General features: G+C 35.1%; 1 protein-coding gene across 4 annotated transcripts in view; it reads right to left on the bottom strand.

The window, feature by feature from the left end:
* The window catches only part of Fer (FER tyrosine kinase), a 365,128-nt gene that overhangs the window by 121,537 nt on the left and 225,293 nt on the right, over positions 1 to 18,298 (bottom strand). For 3 of the 4 annotated variants that reach the window (XM_042692001.1, XM_042691999.1, XM_042692000.1), the window contains one exon: positions 15,480 to 15,498. The exons of the other annotated variant lie outside the window; for it this stretch is intronic. The gene's annotated coding sequence lies outside the window, so the exon portion shown is untranslated. Of the gene's footprint in view, positions 1 to 15,479; positions 15,499 to 18,298 lie in introns of those variants that run through there. 4 annotated transcript variants of the gene reach the window in all.

The raw sequence follows: 18,298 nt of genomic DNA, 5'->3' as shown, positions 1-18,298 counted from the left end.
GTCATCAAGGGGGAACCTATGCAATAGCAATATTCACAAGACAATATGCTGAAAATGATCTGTACAAATTGGGGGGAGAGAAAGAGGGAGAAAATTGAGGGAAGGGGTAACAAATTAGACAAAAAATGTAATCACTGTCTTACTTATGTAACTGTAACCCCTTTGTACATCACCTTGACAATAAAATTTTAAAAAGAATACTAGAGACATAGACAAAAAATAGAGTCATCAAAAAGCCATAACAGGGAAGTGTATTGTTAATCACAGTTACTAGATAAACTGTTTTGCTAGAATCCCTACCTGGTGTCCGAAGGTGAAATAAAATAAGTTTGCATTCACTTTTTCTTGTCCCTATTTGTCTTCATATAAAATTAGGGCCAATTTTATCCTAATTCTTAGCATATTTATCCACTTGAATAATGTAATTAGGGAACAGTGGGCACTTCTAAAAATAAATTTGTGTAAATTCTTCTTGTCCATTTTTTCCAGTGCTCATGTTCTGAGATGAAAAAAAAACCAATTTTTATGAAATCTATCTTGTCTTATTACTTGAGTAGCCAACACCTATTAAAATCAACTCTATGATAGTATTCAGGTATGAGAAAATAATATGGACTGCTGATATAAATCTGTTGGCAACTTTTCTCTGGACGTAAACTATCAGAGGGCAGTTGATTCCTAGAAAGTGATTCTTTGTGTATTTTCTACCCCAACATGAAGCTGTCTCTATCACATAAGTGACTTGGTAAATACATATAAACTTTGTAAATGCATATAAAATTTTCTACAACACTATCTATTCTAAAGCACTTCAGCAAGTGTTCAACACTTTTTGCAGGCCCAGCCTTAGACTTCTTTTTCTCATTGCTTAGATGATATGCAGTACACAGATTACCAATAAGAGGCATATCCTTCTTTCTTGAAGGAAGCTCAAGAGAAATGGACATTTTTACAGGCTGGCTTTATTTTCCAAATCTATCCAGTTTGACTAGAATATGTACTCAGTTTAAACTTTAAAAAATTGTCCTCAAATGGGAATACCTAAGCAATGCAACATTAGTCACAGATTCTAATGCTTTCCCTAAGTATAAGGAGTTGGAAAAAAATTCTTGTTGGTAATAATTATTTTTCATTTCAATATTTGTTTTAATCTTACTATCTTATATATATTATATATATTAGATATATATCTTACTATATATTATATATTCCATGCAATGTACTTGAGCACTTAATTGCTAAGATAGAGGGTAGTGGGGATGTAACCACTGCATGTATCTTTAATTTTGCTTTTTTAATATTCTTATTCTTCAGGTGTTCTTTACGTAGTGCTGTTGGACCACTGTGAAGGTCTGTTGAGCACTTCTTGAGCCCAACCTTAGACTTTTACTACAATTTGGCAGTACTGGTGCTGGATACTATTAGAAATTATTTTTTATCTGCAGGCTTATACAAAATAATACTTTATACCCATAATTTCTTCCTCTATAAAATAGAAATTACAGAAATACTTGATTTCTATATACAGTGGACCAAGTGTACTTGAAAAATTTCTGTGTACATTTTCAATATTTGAGGTTGTAATATATGTAAATATTATATTATTATTCTAGTCCAAAGTAATATTGCATCTTACACCTCAAAAATACTAAACATTTAATAAATATTTATTGATTTGACATTTGTAGTGTTTGGATTACAAGAATTATCTTTTAGCTTTCAAATCTTTCAGTGTTTACTTCTTAATAAACTGTCTTCAGAAAGAAGCAAAAATTTTCCCTCCTCACTTTAAGAATTATATTTTACAACAGCAGAATATATATTTTTTCTTTTTGTCGGTCATGGGGTTTGAACTCTGGGCCTGGGCACTGTCCCTCAGCTCTTCAGGCTCAAGCATGTGCTCTACAAATTGAGCCACAGCACCACTTCCTGTCTTCTGAGTGGTTTATTGGAGCTAAGAGTCTCATGGACGTTCCTGCCCTGGCTGGTTTTGTTGAGTAGCTAGGATTACAGGCATGAGCCACAGGTGCCCAGCCAATACATTCCATTTTTAAGAAATCTTTTATTATACAAATTTCCCCTGATAACAAGCCTTCACAATGCTTGTTCCTGGAATTAACTGGCATATTTATATTTAAATTTAAACTTTAAAAATGCATTTAGTATAGTTACATTAACTATTGATTGTTTTAGTAAATTTTAGTAAGTTATTTAATTTATTTGAACATATAGACTTCTTTTTTTTAACCTTTCATCAATCTATTTTCTTAAATTTTATTTTATGGTAAAGATGTTGTCTAGAGGGGTTACAGTTACATAAGTAAGGCAATGAGTGCATTACTTGTGGATCATTGTTACCCCTTCCCTTGTTATTGTCCCATTATCCCTTCCCTCCCCCACCTTCCACACTCCTCCCCACCCCACTCCACCCCACCTGAAGTTGTAAAGTTCATTTCCAATATCATGTCCTATAGGTATCATTGTTGCAAGGGGTCATCCTGTGTCCTTGTTTCAGTGTTTTGTTATTCCTCTTCCCCTCCCCAGATAAAGTAACTTCATAAAATTTGAAAAAAAGTTAGGAAAAAACATAGCAATAATATCAGTTGTATTGTAAGTCATTCCCTGTGTTATTACTCCAGTGTTTATTTGGCTGTTAATGGTTATAGGGGAAGGAAAGTATATTAATATTAATTATATTAAGTATATATATATCTATATATATAAATTAAGTATATTAATAGAAAGATAATGAGCCAGGCATGGTGAAGCTTACCTATAATACCAGCACTCAGAGGGTTGAGGTAGGAGGATTATGAGCTACATAGCAAGAACACATCAAAACAGAAAACAAATAAAATTAACTAATTCAACTGACAGAAGGTGGAAGAATGTAACTAATGAAATGGGTTTCCAGGTGGTCTGAAATGACAGGAAATGCAGGGTATGACTATGCCATGTGCCCTTCTTCCAGGATTAGGAGGAGTTTAAAATGGCCCTGAAGTGGGAATAAGCCTTATCATATTCTCTTTTTAAATGAATGGCAAATAGAATGAACTTGAAAAAATTAAGTTTCATTATCCACATTTAGCAAAGTGATGTCCATTAATAACTGTTAGATGTCACTTAAGATTATTTTGAATGAAGCATTTCCTTATTGTAACTTAGATTCAGATAATTGTTTGAAAGTATTTTTGGCTAAGTGGCCAGACTAGATTGATTTGGGAGTCAATTATATAGGAAGGAGAAATCAAGATGGTATAAAAATCTAAGCAAACTTCTTTAAGTACTCATGAGCTCTGAATGTGATTTTTTTTTCTTGGACTAGTTCTGTGTGACTCTTCCCAGTGACTCACTAACATTTCTATCCCACAATGACTTAACATTTTTCATTTTAGCACTATTGTTTTCATTGTTTTTAATAACCTGATATTAAAGACAGTATATAAAAAGCAGACAATATAGCTGAGCTTTAGGAACATATGCAAAAGGTGGACAAGATGCATGAACAAAGCTGGCTTGTGTCAGTGGCTTACTATAATACATGACTTGGAGTCTAAAGATCTGAGACTGTACACTGCCACATGTCAGTGGCCTTAAGCAGGATACTCAGCTCTCTAGCCTTCAGGCTCATCATTTATACTGGAAGACTGTCATTCAGCATGACCACTAAATAATCATAGAAAGCTGGTTCTATGATACTGAGAAGGTAAATCACCACAATAATAATCCCCCCCTAGTCTAATACAGAGATTTTGGCAATACTAGCAAAATCACAAAATAGATCTGTTGCTTTAGTACATGTTAGAGAAGATAACTTTTTCCACTCTGAAATTTTACAGATTTCTTATGTTCAGCTCAGCTCTCTGCTGCTTCCCTTGGTCAGTGTCTTTTCTGATGATATTCTTAGGAAAAAATGGCTATAAAATTAATGCTACTCTGTAACATTACTATAAAAACTTAGGTGGGTGTTGTAAAATCCCAATTGGAAGAATTAATCTTGGGAAAAATATAGTCTAATAAAAATAGCAATAATGTTATGTTTCTTTCCCTCTGAAATAGCCAATTTTTTTTCCATGTTTATTTTCTGAAGACACATAAAACTTATAAAATAGGGTTAATATACTTGAGTATCTTTATAGATATATGTCCAATAAAATTATGTAGAAGAGAATCAACACTTCAAACTGAAAAAAAGATTATACACATTCTTATTACAAATGTACTTATAGCAAATGTACTTATAACTTGAGTTATAGCTTTAGGTGGTAGCTAAATGCATGTTAAAAATGTTGATCAAATGTCTTTTCTAGGATATTTTTAGCCTAATAACAATGTAGAAAGTAAATTCAACAGTTATGTTATTTTATAAATGTAGTAATGATTTATGGGTTAGTTTTATAGCAAAGTATAGTCTACAGCACTTTAAGAAAAATACAAAATGGCAAAGTACTGGTTTTATTTATTTATTTTGGCGGTTATGGGGCTTGAACTCTCGGCCTGGGCGCTGTCCCTCAGCTCTTCAGCTCAAGGCGAGAGCTCTATCACTTGAGCTACAGTGCCACTTCCGGTTTCCTAGTGGTTTTATTGGAGATAGGAGTCTCACAGTCTCTCCTGCCCAGGCTGGCTTTGAACCGTGATCCTCAGATCTCAGCCTCCTGAGTAGCTAGGATTACAGGCGTGAGCCACCGGCGCCCGGCTCAAAGTACTGGTTTTAGTGGAATATTTTCTTGCAATAAATTTTTCTTAGTACATCGTGAGAATCTTTGGAATTATTAAGAAAAACCAAGGAAAGACAGATGAGAGTGGGAGGGTGGATAGGAGATAATAGATTTTAAAGAATTTGAGGAAGGACGCTAATTATTTAACACAATTTTGATATTTAATGAACATTCTAAAATAGTTAAATCAGTAATAGCTGATTCAGACAAAACTGCAAATTACTATGTGATATATATATTTGATATTAAGAACAAACCACTGTTCAACCAAGCACCTGTGGCTCACACTTGTAATTCTAGTTACTCAGGAGGCTGACAGCTAAGGATTGCAATTTGAAGCCAGCTGGGCAGAAACATCCATGAGACTCTTATCTCTAATAAACCACCAAAAAGCTAGAAGTGGATCTATGGCTCAAGAGGTCAAGCACTAGATTTGAGCAAAAGATTATCTCAGGAATAGATCCCAAGCCCTAGGACTAGGCACTATAGATAGATAGATAGATAGATAGATAGATAGATAGATAGATAGATAGATAGATAGATAGATAGATACATAGAGAGAGAGAGAGAGAGAGAGAGAGAGAGAATAGGAAAAAAGGAAAAATAGAATAAAATAGTGATTCAATGGAAAAAATATACAAACAAAAATTCATTAATTTTTGTTCATTAATCTTGTTTATATTTTGTTTTTAATAAAGTTATCTATTAATATTAGTAATATTTTTCAGGAAGTTATATATTAATATTAGCATGTACTTAAGAATATAAAACATTTGTGTACATTTCATGTCAACTAAATTAGAACACTATATCTAAATTTTAATTCATGTCAAAGCATATGACTCAGCTTCCCAATTCCAACTAAAGCCTTGATTCCAACTCTCCCTATACTAACTCCCAATGGTATTCTGATAATTGTTATAGATACAGGTTTTATGGCCTCCCACTACACCTCAGTAAGGTAGCTGTGAAAGGCAAGTGTATTAAGTGTATCACACACTGAAACACCATTTACAACAGTGCTCTGGGCTTGAGCCAAGCATAGCTGTGGGTCTCAGGCAACTGAAGTGTTTTCAATTTTGTGGTCACTGAATCTGGTAGAGTTGATTGGATTTTATCTTTGATTTGCTTTTAGTAATCTTATCTTTATCCATGGCCCACATCTGGTAACCCTATTGGGAGACAGATATGCTTTTTGACAGGTTGGCTCTATTCTTGGTTTTAATATTGTGAAAATTGGCACTGGGTTCTGGCTAGGCTTGGATCCTCATTGGTAGCCATAACGATATTGGATACTGAATTACTTTCCGTGTTTTAATTTTTCATCTATAAAACAAGGATTTTACAGGACTGTAGTGGCACCATTAGGATTCCAAAAGTCAAGTCTCAAATCTATTAGCACACAAGTATTATTTTTACTTTACCTTGCAAACTTATTTCTTCTTCACCATGATTTGTATTTCCTCTATTAAGTACATGATTGCAGGTTTTTATTATTAAGGTTTTATCATTTCATTACTTCTTCTGGTTAAGTTTAATAGCCTTGCTTTTTTATATTAAAGAATCATCCTTCTGAAGGCTATTGCTGAAACCTTGTGGGAACCATAAATTCTTAAGTTCTTTGTTTACATGATAGTGAGAGGTAAACACCGCAAGACAAGGACATGCCAATTTGTAGCTATGGGCTACCTTGAACAAGAATCCAATGATTCACAGCCTTAACATCAGGCTCATAGTTCATATTTTTCCTGTGTGTCTTGATTAGCTGAGACATTTTAATATAAGGTACAGTATGATAATCCAGTACCTGTACACAATGCATAATGATCAACACAGGGTAAATACTATTTCCATATTTAAGTTTTTAATACTATTCCATTATTTAAATATAATTTCTAACAAAATTTCTACAGAATTTTCTAAAGAAATATTATGTTAGGAAGATTTGAACTGTCATCTAGTTCTTTATAAGCTACAGCATAAATTATTATAAAATATGTTCATTCACCTGGGCATCAGAACACTAGAATTTATTCCTTGTACCTAACTGTGCTTTGGTTCTTGCTATCCAAACCCCCACATCCATATTCTCCTCCTTACTTCTATTAAATTAACTTTTTATTCTATATCTGAATCAAAGCATGTATTTTTTCTGTGTCTGGTTTATTTTACATAACATCCTATAGATTCTATTCATTTTACTGCAAATGTGAAGATTTCAGTCTTTCATATGGCAGCATATTACACACACACACACACACACACATACACACACACACACACTCACACACACACACACTCACACACACACACACACACACACACACACACTCACACACACTCACACACACACACACACACTTTATCCATTTAATCGACACCTAAGTTGATTCCTTATCTTGGTCACTTTTTAATAGTCATAAAAGTGCAGATGTTCCCAATATATTAATTTTTTGATATATACTAAGGAGAGCTGGGTCACATATAGTAACATGTTTTAAGGAAACTCTATAATGTTTTCCATACCAACAATGTACAGAAGTTCCTCTTTCTCTACATACTTTTCTGTATTCCTTATGTTTTCTTTTTGTATAGTCATTTTAACTAGAGAGAATGAAATCGTGTGGTTTAGATGTGTATATATGTGACATTTTGTGACACTGCACATTTCTATGCATTCGCTGGCCATTTGTATATATATTCTTTTGAGGAATTATAATTGCAATTATGTGCTTTTTTTGAAAACAGATGATTGATTTTATGTTGCTAAGCCTTTTGGGTTTCGTGGCAGATATAATACTCTGATACTAAGTGCTTGATGAATGTTTGCAAAGATCTTGTAGGTGTTTCTCTTCACTATTTCCTTCACTTATCGCTCATATTCTGGAAAATTTGAAATACATTATGAAGGACTACATGACATGTGGTACGATGGTGGGGAAACGGTTATTAGGGCTGTGACTATAGTCAGATCAGGGTATTTAATTCTTCCTGAAACCCGAATGTGGACAGTGCAGTGCCTGCTGTGGTAGCCTTTGAGGCACTGAAGACCTACCAAGACCTTGTTTTGTAAACATGTTTAAGCGCAATATAAAATTTCCTTCCATTCCAAATTCTACATGTCCTTGGTCAACTTATTAAAATAAAAGGCATCCATGTAGGATATCCATGTAGGATCCCAGAATGCTATTCTTTTCTGAAAATAGTGTCTATCAGATGTAATTCATTAAGATATAGCCATACTGGATAATAATGTTGGCTTTAAAACCAGTAAGTGGTATTTTAGAGAAAAAGTTTTGGATTCAAAGACTTAGATATACACAGAGGGAAGGAAGCAATGGCACTAGAGAGGCACAGATGTAAGTGACATAGTAACAAACTAGCAAAGGTCAAGTATTACTGGTAACCACTCAAAGCTGGAAAGAGAATGAGATCCTGCCTAGAGTTCTTGGGGACAATACAGCCCTGGTGGCATCTGGTCCTAGATCTTGGACTTCTAGGCCCAAAGATTATGAAAGAATGCATTTTTGTTGCCTAAAATAAGTAGTCTGTACTAATGTGGTATAGCAGTCTACCAAATAATACAGTCTTACGTCACATCCATCTAGGGGACTTGATTATAGACTGCATTTCTCCTGCATCTGCTAGCAGGAGTATAGCTTCATGCCACTAAAAAAAAAAAAAAACCTCATAGAACACTATGTCCAGGGTTTTCCCACACTTTCTGTGATGGCTTAGTGAACGCATTTGATTTCATTTATGTGCAACAACTGAAGGAAAGCACACTCAATCCGAGGGCTCAAAGTCCTGAGAACAAATCCACAGACATTATTACTCTGAAAACATATTTTAGCTGAAATATTTACCAACAAGTTATCTCATAGTTTTCATTCTTTCGCATATGATTCAATGAGCTTTTTCTATTTTTTGTTTTTTTCTACAATGAACTTTTATTTAAAAGAAAATTAAACATGTAGATGAGAAAAAAAAATCAAGCCTTCCTCAGAGTAGAAAATGCCATTAGGTACAAGCAAGTTTCTTGAATTATATATCCATATCTAAATTTTTTATATCAAACATTAGCATAATCTTGAAATTGTCTTGAATTATTTGTTCCTCATATATTTCTGAATATGTCCTTTTCTCTAAATCATACAGGAAAGACTATCAACACTGTGATTTTCCTTTAATTATTCTTTTTTATAGTCTGTCAATTCTCAAATATTGAGTCTAAATCATAGTAACTTAGGGCCTTTTTTCAGGAATTCATCAAACCTCATTTAACCTCTCTAGTCTTACTTCTCCCTCATCAATAAAATATCTGGCACCCAAAGAATTATTTAGCTATTATCTTGTTTACCACAGGCAACTCCTAAATTTCCTAACTTGTCTCATTAGTACTTCAAAGTTCAGTATGTTCTACAGGCTCAAACATATTTTAGACCTAATGTCTGAAAAAAGGTGGCTTATCTTTTGTTCTTAACAAGACCAAAGAAAATAAGTTGTTTATGTTTTCTCTTATTTTTTTCAATAATTTTTTCCCAGATTTACTTAAAAGCTATTTCTACTTAGGGGATTACATGTTTGGCAAAGGAAAACTCCGATTATTAAGACACGATTATTTTTCTTTTTTACCTAAAGCATCATCTGTCTATGGCTATACCACCTGGAATGTGTCTAATCATCCCCAAAAGGCATTACTTAGCATTTACAGGAAAAGTACATACAGCACCGAGGGGCAAGGAATCCTTATTATCCTAGCTACTTGAGATGCCTGCAGAGGCAGCAGGATCACATTTTGGGGCCAGACTGGATGCTAAAATCTATGAGCTGGGGTATAGCTCAAGTGGTAGAGTGCTTGCTTAGCATGTGCAATGTCCTGAGTTCAATCCCAGTGTCTGCACTGTCAGCCAATGAGACCAAGTTCCACTGAATATGAGTTTAAGAATTAGCTACCTAAAAAAACTATAGAAGTTATTTTCTTGCAACTATCCAATAATTCCAGTACCTTCCATTCTAATCTTAAAATTACAAATGTATAAAACTGAAGGAAATGGACCAAATTTTTACTTATCACATTTGATTTTTTTTCTTTAATTTCCTTTGAAATTTAAGAAGTATTCACATAGAGGAGGAAAAAAAGTAAAAGAACAAAAGAAGGAAAAGAACCGACCATGGCCCACTTTTCTGAGATGGGAAGTACAAAGACATTTTGAAAGATCACTGCCATCAACATCTTTCTTCCTTTTGGCAAGATCCAAGTCATTTTGTCTTTACTGTTGCCAGAACTCATCTTAATTTGGACTCAACACTATTCTCCATAGCTTAATCATTACCCACCTCAACTGTTAAGCAGTGCATAAATCTATCTTCAGTATACTCAGAGGTATAGAGATAGAGACTAGCCTCATTATAGAGATAGACTAGCCTAATTATTTTATCATTTAACCCTATCATTTAACCACATACTCCCGTTTCCCTGTATGACCCAACACATTCCAGAAATTATTGTCGTCCTTCCTATTTGACAGATTTTGAGCTTTCTTATGCTCTCGTGCCCTCAAAGCTGCCTACTTACCACCTACTTGTTCTCTTTGTCTATTGTAAGGATTCTCCCTAGCCTGTCTTTTAATCCCTTTTCTATCACACATAACTAGTTTTCTAACTCACTAGGAAACATACTCTTTTGTATTTCTGGTTAACTTCTGACAGAAACTATTTGGCTCATTTGGAGTTGTTATTTGTAATTGACTTTGGTTTGTGTAATTTATCTTTAGAATCTCAATATTTTATATTTGCAAATATCAAGCAAAAATCTGCTGATCTTCATAATAATACTTTTTCCTTAATTAAAATTTAATTGGTGGGTAATGCTCTACTTAGAAAGATAAATATCCTCAGATTCATTTAGATTATGTAACATTCTGGCTACATAATCTGAGCCAAAGCAGTGACTACTAATGCCCTGAAAACTGCTGACAGTTTTCAAAAAGTTGGAATTTACTTTAGATTATCTAAACACTCTAGGTATCTAACAGGTCATTAAACTCTATATTCAATTTATACTTAAATTTATAATTAAATTCAATTTATACTTAAATTGTTCTCCATCATCGATTAACTTAGCTGCTACAAATTTTTACAGAGAACTTAAGAATATGTTAAGAATGTTTTCTTTATGACATCTAGATGTTCAACAGAGTATAATTTAGCCCCAAATGTTATGCATAAGAGCAAATATAGACACACAAAAATCTCCACTGGAGTATTTTATATGGTAGCAGATGAAGAAACACAAGTTATTACGTAGGGTATAAACATATTACGTAGTTGTCAAAAATGTACATACGTAATATGTGTATATATGTATCTATCATATATAGACATGTACACGTGTATATACATCCCATACATATGAATGCATGTATGTAAAAAAAACTCCCAAGATATTTTGTCATGTAAGAAAATAACACAAGGATGGACTGAGAGGGATAAGTGAGAATGCTGAAAGGGAAGACATTGATCAAGATGAATTGCATTCATAAACTGCTTTGTTAAATGGCAACTGTGCACAACTACTTCAATTAAAAAATAAATAATACAAGTTGAATGCTGCTGTCTCATGCCTATAACCCTAGCTACTTGAGAGGCTGAGGATCTAAGGATTATGGTTCAAAGCTAGGCTGGGCAGCAAAGTCTATGAGACTCTTATCTCCAACTAGCCAGCAAAAGACTAGAAGTTGAGATGTCACTCAAGTGGCAAAGCATAAGCCTTGAGTGAAAGGCCAAGCAAAAGCTTGAGACCCTGAGTTCAAGTCCCATTAGTGGCACAATAAATCTATAATATACATTATATTTAATAGCAATAACATACATAAAACAATCTATGTTTATATAATGTATATATAACATTACATATTTTCAGTTTTATGGGAGAAGTAAATAAAGGCCAACAAAGAATTAGGAAAGTTCCACATACACAAATCCTTATTATGACAATCCTTATATATTAACAAAATGCCAAAGGTAAAACAAGTTAAACTAGCCTTAAAATTTTAAAAAGAATGCCTATCTGGAAGGATGAAAAAAATTAAATTACCATAAAATCCTACCTCCCCAAACACACTGATAACAGCTGTCTCCAAGAAGAGGAAACAATAGTGAGGCTCAGGGATAGAACAGTAGTTTTCACTGTGTCCTTTATGTGTATTTCAAAGAAAAAAACAAAAACCAAAGAAAGGAAGCACTTCTACTCCTTGAAACACAATAGCAATAAAATCCACTTGCTTTCCCTAACTGATATAGTTTCATTCCATTCTTAAGATTCCAAACTTATCCGACCAGTCTCCTTGCCAGAGCTTACCTGCCTTCTGCATTGTTCCTCAAATAGAAAAGTCTTTCTCCATCTCAAAATCCCATGGTTTCCCTTATTTGCAATAACTATTATATGTCTGAGACAAGCAGAAACAGTCAGATAAGTTGATGTGAGGTGAAATGAACCCCAAGATAAGGACTCAAATGGTTTTTTATTTTTTGGTCAGTCAAGGGGCCTGAACTCGGCCTGGGCGCCGTCCCTCAGCTCTACCACTTGAGCCACTTCTGGCTTTTTTCTTTTTGCTTATGTGGTGCTGAGGAATTGAACCCAGGGCCTAATGCATGCAAGGCAAGTGCTCTACCACTGAGCTACCTTCCCAGCCTGCAACAATGTTTGATAAGGAATGTACTCATTACCTTGCTCATGTAATAGTAACCCCTCTGTACAGTATTTTCACAATAAAATAAACTTATTAATAAAAAAATACTGAAAAAAATCAAAATCTCTGTTCTAACCATTTTATGCCCTTTTTCCCAGCCCTTTGCAAAGCTGGATTCTTTTTATCTTTCATGAATTCATGCAAATGTCATCTCCTAGAGATGCATCCTAAGGTTCCAAACAAGGTGCCACCTGTTATCACCTTTATGTGCAACAATCTTTTCATAGCAAAATTTACATAATAAATTTGTAATGTTAAACCCTTGTCTCACACACTTCACTACAATTCCTTGAAATATCACAGATATAGATTAGATGGAACATAGCTAGTGTTCAATGGCTATTTATCGGGTAAGTAATCCAAACTTAACAGTATATAAATAATGCAAATGCTTTAAAATGTATTTTTCTGAATATCAAAGTTATTTCAATTATAGAATATGTATTAACCACTGCATCTCCTGGTGTGTTTTGTATGAAAACGTTTTTAAAAAGAATAATGCTCCAGAGCCAGGCGCTGGTGGCTCATGCCTGTAATCCTAGCTACTCAGGAGGCTGAGATCTGAGGATCGAGGTTCAAAGCCAGCCCGGGCAGGAAAGACTGTGAGACTCCTATCTCTAATAAACCACCAGAAAACCGGAAGTGGCACTGTAGCTCAAGTGGTAGAGCGCTCGCCTTGAGCTGAAGAGCTGAGGGACAGCGCCCAGGCCCAGAGTTCAAGCCCCATGACCGACAAAAAAAAAAAAAAAAGAATAATGCTCCATAAAATCAGAGCCTAATTAGAAATTCTGCTTAAGAATTTAATATAAACAGATATTTAAAAATAAATAATTCCAATAAAGTATTTACAAATCTTGTACTATTATCTATACAATCACCTTTTGTTTATAAAAATGAACTTTAAAAGAAGTTAAAAACATCAAAATAAGTATTCCACAAATGTTGCAAGATTATGATAGTTACTTTGGGTAATAGAGCAGCCAACTTGTAAAAACAGATCCAACTACTTGCTGATAATGAGTATTTTATAAAATAAATTTGTTTGGTTTGTTTGGAAACAATTATCAATGACCTGGAAAGTACTTTCCTTATCAACAGAGACAGAGTAGCACATTAAGAAAAAATGATTTTAAATAGACATTAACCTGAAAATATTTGCCATGTATAGTCTTCCATGGTACATATTATTAAAGATGCTAGTAGAAAATCATATCTTTAATGATAAATTTTCCTTTACTGTGTCTTTCTTGCATCTTGGATGGAGAAGAGATTGTGGTTTTCTCAATGCTGACACAGAAGCATCTAGATACATGTATTCTATCTAATAAATTTACATTTTCTAAGGGTATTTGTTAGGCTCACAATATCAAGCACAGCTGTGTCAGACACTGAATCACCTTCTTTCTGGGATTGAAATGCATAGCTTTAATTTGTACCATTGACAATCTACTTCAATTTTACAGAGGGCAAATGAAAGCCAAAGAACAGGAAGGTTTTCCACACACATAAAACGTTGTTATGACATTTTCTGATGTAATTTTCACTGACAACAGGCAATACGATATTTAAGACAAAATGCAATTCCTCAAGATGAATTTGTGAGGATGACTTAGGTTATAAAGCATTTGAATGCCTACAAGAGAAAAGGGAGACCTAACTCAGAAGAGAAATATCAGATCTGACCACAAAACCGGTTTTTAAAAAAGAGCAGTAAGAACGATGAATAATAAATTTTCAGAAGTAATTTTGCTGGTCATGAAATGAGCAGTTAACAAGTAGAACACTAGTTTCATCCTTAAAAATTTACTCAAATGTGTGCAGGAAGAGGAAAAGAGGGAAAAAAAATTATAGCTAGCTAGGCCTGTCTACTTGACAAAACACAACAGTGACTCAAGCTTGGAGGACCTGAAAGATATTCCATGTTTTCCTTGAAATTTGTCATAAGCCTCTGTTATATTAGTTACCCTTGAAAGCTGTTAAGGACAGCAACAATTTTGGTCAATTTGGAGTAATCACAAAAATCACTCCAACTGTATTAAATCACTACTGAGAGCTACAAGGTTCTGCTTGATTTGACACACATTCTTTTCTAACCTTGTCTCCTTACTTTCCCTTCCTTGATTCATTCTCCTGAAATTCCATAAAGCCTGGAATGCTCATCCTCCTCATTCACATTCACATGGTAGCTCCCTCACTAACATCAGGCTTTTACTATCTTTTTTTTTAGCTATCTTCCCTGTATCAAGGCCTTTTTGGTTCCTTTCTCTGAAGTGTAGCCTCTCAGTTTCCCAACAATTGCTTTACTCCTCCTTCTGTGCAGCTGTCTCCCCACCATTCAACTTACTATATTCTTCATTTAACATATTTCTTTTCCCACAAGATAGGATTGTGCTTTCTTTTTCAAGGCTACCTCGAGCCTGTTATGAACAATTTCATGTGGACCTGTATAGACACAGCCATTTGACTATAAAGACTTGTTTTTCATCTGGGTCAGCATCAAAGGATAAACGTTGGTAACATAACACCAGCTAAGGTTGCTGATCTAGTTGGCAAAGACTGGTTACATGTTTCTATAATGACTTGACACTGGAAGCCAGAAACAGGCTGTGACCTGGGGCTCACTGCTACAGGATAGGGCATGTACTATAGATATATTCTTCTTTCAATATCGCTATTACCATGACTATGCAAAGATGTTGGCCCTGATGATGGGCAAAGGTGCCCATAGAGACTTCATCAAGAGGAAAAAATGGCCTCTCACCTGCAGTGTGCTCAGTACTGACCTCACCTTCTCTCTCTACTTCCCACAGTTTCTGTAACCCCTACTTCCCATCTACAGGTGCACACACACACACATATATCCCATTTTTTGTTTTGGGCAACAATTACCCCTTGTCTTTTTTCTTTTTCCTGCCAAAACTACACAGGAGGCCATGGCTGCACACACAGTAAGTCCCCTTACATATACTCCTCCTGTGTGTGGTTGGGAAATACTGGGTTTTTAAAATTCTTTTTCTGAGAAAGGACTACCAAGTTTAAAATGATAACAGTACTATAAGTATTGTTGGAGGCTTTTATTTGAAGTCTATATAGTAGAATCTGAACATTTACAGGCTCTAAGTGAAAGACACCTAAGTAGATACATATCCACTTTTCACCTTCATAAATTCAGTAAGCATGTTTTAAAAAAAACTTTGAATCAAATGCTTTCCATATATATTTTACTAATGGAAAAATGGAATGGACTCTCAAATGTTTTTAATGACTGATTTCCATATAGCTGTGATAAAATGAAAATCTCATACTGATAGACACTGCCAAGTTGATATATACTACATAGGTTATTGGGGAAAATGTATGCGTTGGTTAAAAATATAAACACTTTATGATTTTATTTAAATTTCAGGGGCTGTCACCAGCTGTAGTAGTTCTAGTCATGATTAACATTTGCAAAAACAAAATTTCTTACCAGTTAAAAACATTGTAAAACTTGTTATCTCTAGCAATTTTAAGATGTTCCTGTGTAGGGCTGGGAAGGTGGCTCAGTGGTAGAGCGCTTGCCTTGCATGCCTGAGGCCCTGGGCTCGATTCCTCAGCACCACAAAAGCAAAAAGAAAAAAGCCGCAAGTGGTGCTGTGGCTCAAGTGGTAGAGCGCTAGCCTTGAGCTGAAGAGCTGAGGGACAGCGCCCAGGCCCAGAGTTCAGTCCCCACAACCAGACCCCCCCCCCCAAAAAATTCCTGTATATACTAACAAAACACATAAAAATAAAAGCCTACAGAGCTACAATAAAATTCATCAGTACCCTTAAAGAAATACTCATGAATGTGTAATGATATGGATGTATTCATAACTCATACACCTTTGATCATTACAGAGACTGCAATATCATCAAATTGCTGTAGAAACAGGTTCAAAGGCATGCTTTGTGAGTGTCCACATTACCATCTGCCTCTGCAGCAGGTCCTTACTCGCAGGTGCATATGCCCTCTTCCACTCACAGCACAAAAAGCCTGCGAGTAAGAGCCATGTTGGGCTTTGTAAAAACTACTCAGAAATCATACAAGAACAGTAGTATTTTAAGTTTCTCTTACTCTTCTTTCAAATTTGGCATTTAGATCAACCATGATGAGAGATTATACACCAGTAGAAAGAAGCCTGCTGTAATGAAGGTTGACCACACAGGCAGCATAGCAACTGCTTAACAATTTTATGTCACATGTAAGCTACGTAAATTCACAACTCACAAAGAATATTAGTGTGTTTAATGGCTGTAAAGATGGCCAGTTTAAACTACTTCATTTGTATTTGTTTTGGAATATTAAGCAGCAAATGGGGCTCAGAAAGATATAGCTATTTAGAGACACTATCTTTGTAAATGTTGTTTGAAAACATTTCACATTGTATCAAAAGTATCAGTGATATAAAAGACAACTAAGAACGTTTACTTTACTTTTATTAATGTTTGAGTTTTAAAACACTTGCTTTCACAAAAGGAAATGTACAGCGTAAAAATATATAATTATATCACTTTAGGTCATATCAACATTGTTTTTTTTAAAGTATATTCTATCATCTCCAAACATACAATAATCAGTAAATTCGAGAAGAGTTTTCTTTAGTAATTTATTTATAACATCTAAACAGTTCAGTTAGATTTGCCAATGATAATTTTTATACAATATTGAGAATGAGTATTGTCACTCTCAATCTCAAAAGTAACTTTGTGAAGCAATACTATTATACAACTGGCAATAGGTTAAACTCTGTGGCTATGATAGCATAACTGAAATTGATTTGGTTAAACTCAAGGAAAATATAAAATTTCATAATCAATTGGAAAATAATGTTTACTTTAAAAATTCTGATCAAAATTGGTACAACTGACTATAGAAATTATAACTGGAACCAAGTAACTAAAAGGAACTCGAGTCCAGCAATGGTGACTCATGTCTGTAATCCTAGTTACTCAAGAGGCTGAGATCTGAGGATCATGGTTTGAAGTCAGTCCAGGCAGGAAACTCCATGCATTCTTTATTTTCAAGAAACTACTCAGAAGAAGTTGGAAGTGGTGCTGTGGCTCAAGTGATATAGCACTAGATTTGAACAAAGAGAAGCTCAGGGACAGAGCCCAGGCCCTAACTTCAAGTCCCAGGACTGTTGGAAAGGAAAGGAAAGGAAAGGAAAGGAAAGGAAAGGAAAGGAAAGGAAAGGAAAGGAAAGGAAAGGAAAAGGAAAGGGAAAGGGAAAGGGAAAGGAAAGGGAAAGGAAAGGGAAAGGGAAAGGGAAAGGGAAAGGGAAAGGGAAAGGGAAAGGGAAAGGGAAGGGAAAGGGAAAGGGAAAGGGAAAGGGAAAGGGAAGGGAAAGGGAAAGGGAAAGGGAAAGGGAAGGGAAAGGGAAAGGGAAAGGGAAAGGGAAAGGGAAGGGAAAGGGAAAGGGAAGGGAAAGGGAAAGGGAAAGGGAAAGGGAAAGGGAAAGGGAAAGGGAAAGGAAAGGGAAAGGGAAAGGGAAAGGGAAAGGGAAAGGGAAAGGAAAGGGAAAGGGAAAGGGAAAGGGAAAGGGAAAGGGAAAGGGAAAGGGAAGGGAAAGGGAAAGGGAAAGGGAAAGGGAAAGGGAAAGGGAAAGGGAAAGGGAAAGGGAAGGGAAAGGGAAAGGGAAAGGGAAAGGAAAGGGAAAGGGAAAGGGAAAGGGAAAGGAAAGGGAAAGGGAAAGGGAAAGGGAAAGGGAAAGGGAAAGGAAAGGGAAAGGGAAAGGGAAAGGGAAAGGGAAAGGGAAGGGAAAGGGAAAGGGAAAGGGAAAGGGAAGGGAAAGGGAAAGGGAAAGGGAA

Source organism: Dipodomys spectabilis, unplaced genomic scaffold (assembly GCF_019054845.1).
Source record: "Dipodomys spectabilis isolate Male_0828 unplaced genomic scaffold, ASM1905484v1 ptg000147l, whole genome shotgun sequence".
NCBI lineage: Eukaryota > Metazoa > Chordata > Mammalia > Rodentia > Heteromyidae > Dipodomys > Dipodomys spectabilis.
Note: the sequence above shows the minus strand (reverse complement) of the source record. Positions and strands in the feature narration are given on the sequence as shown.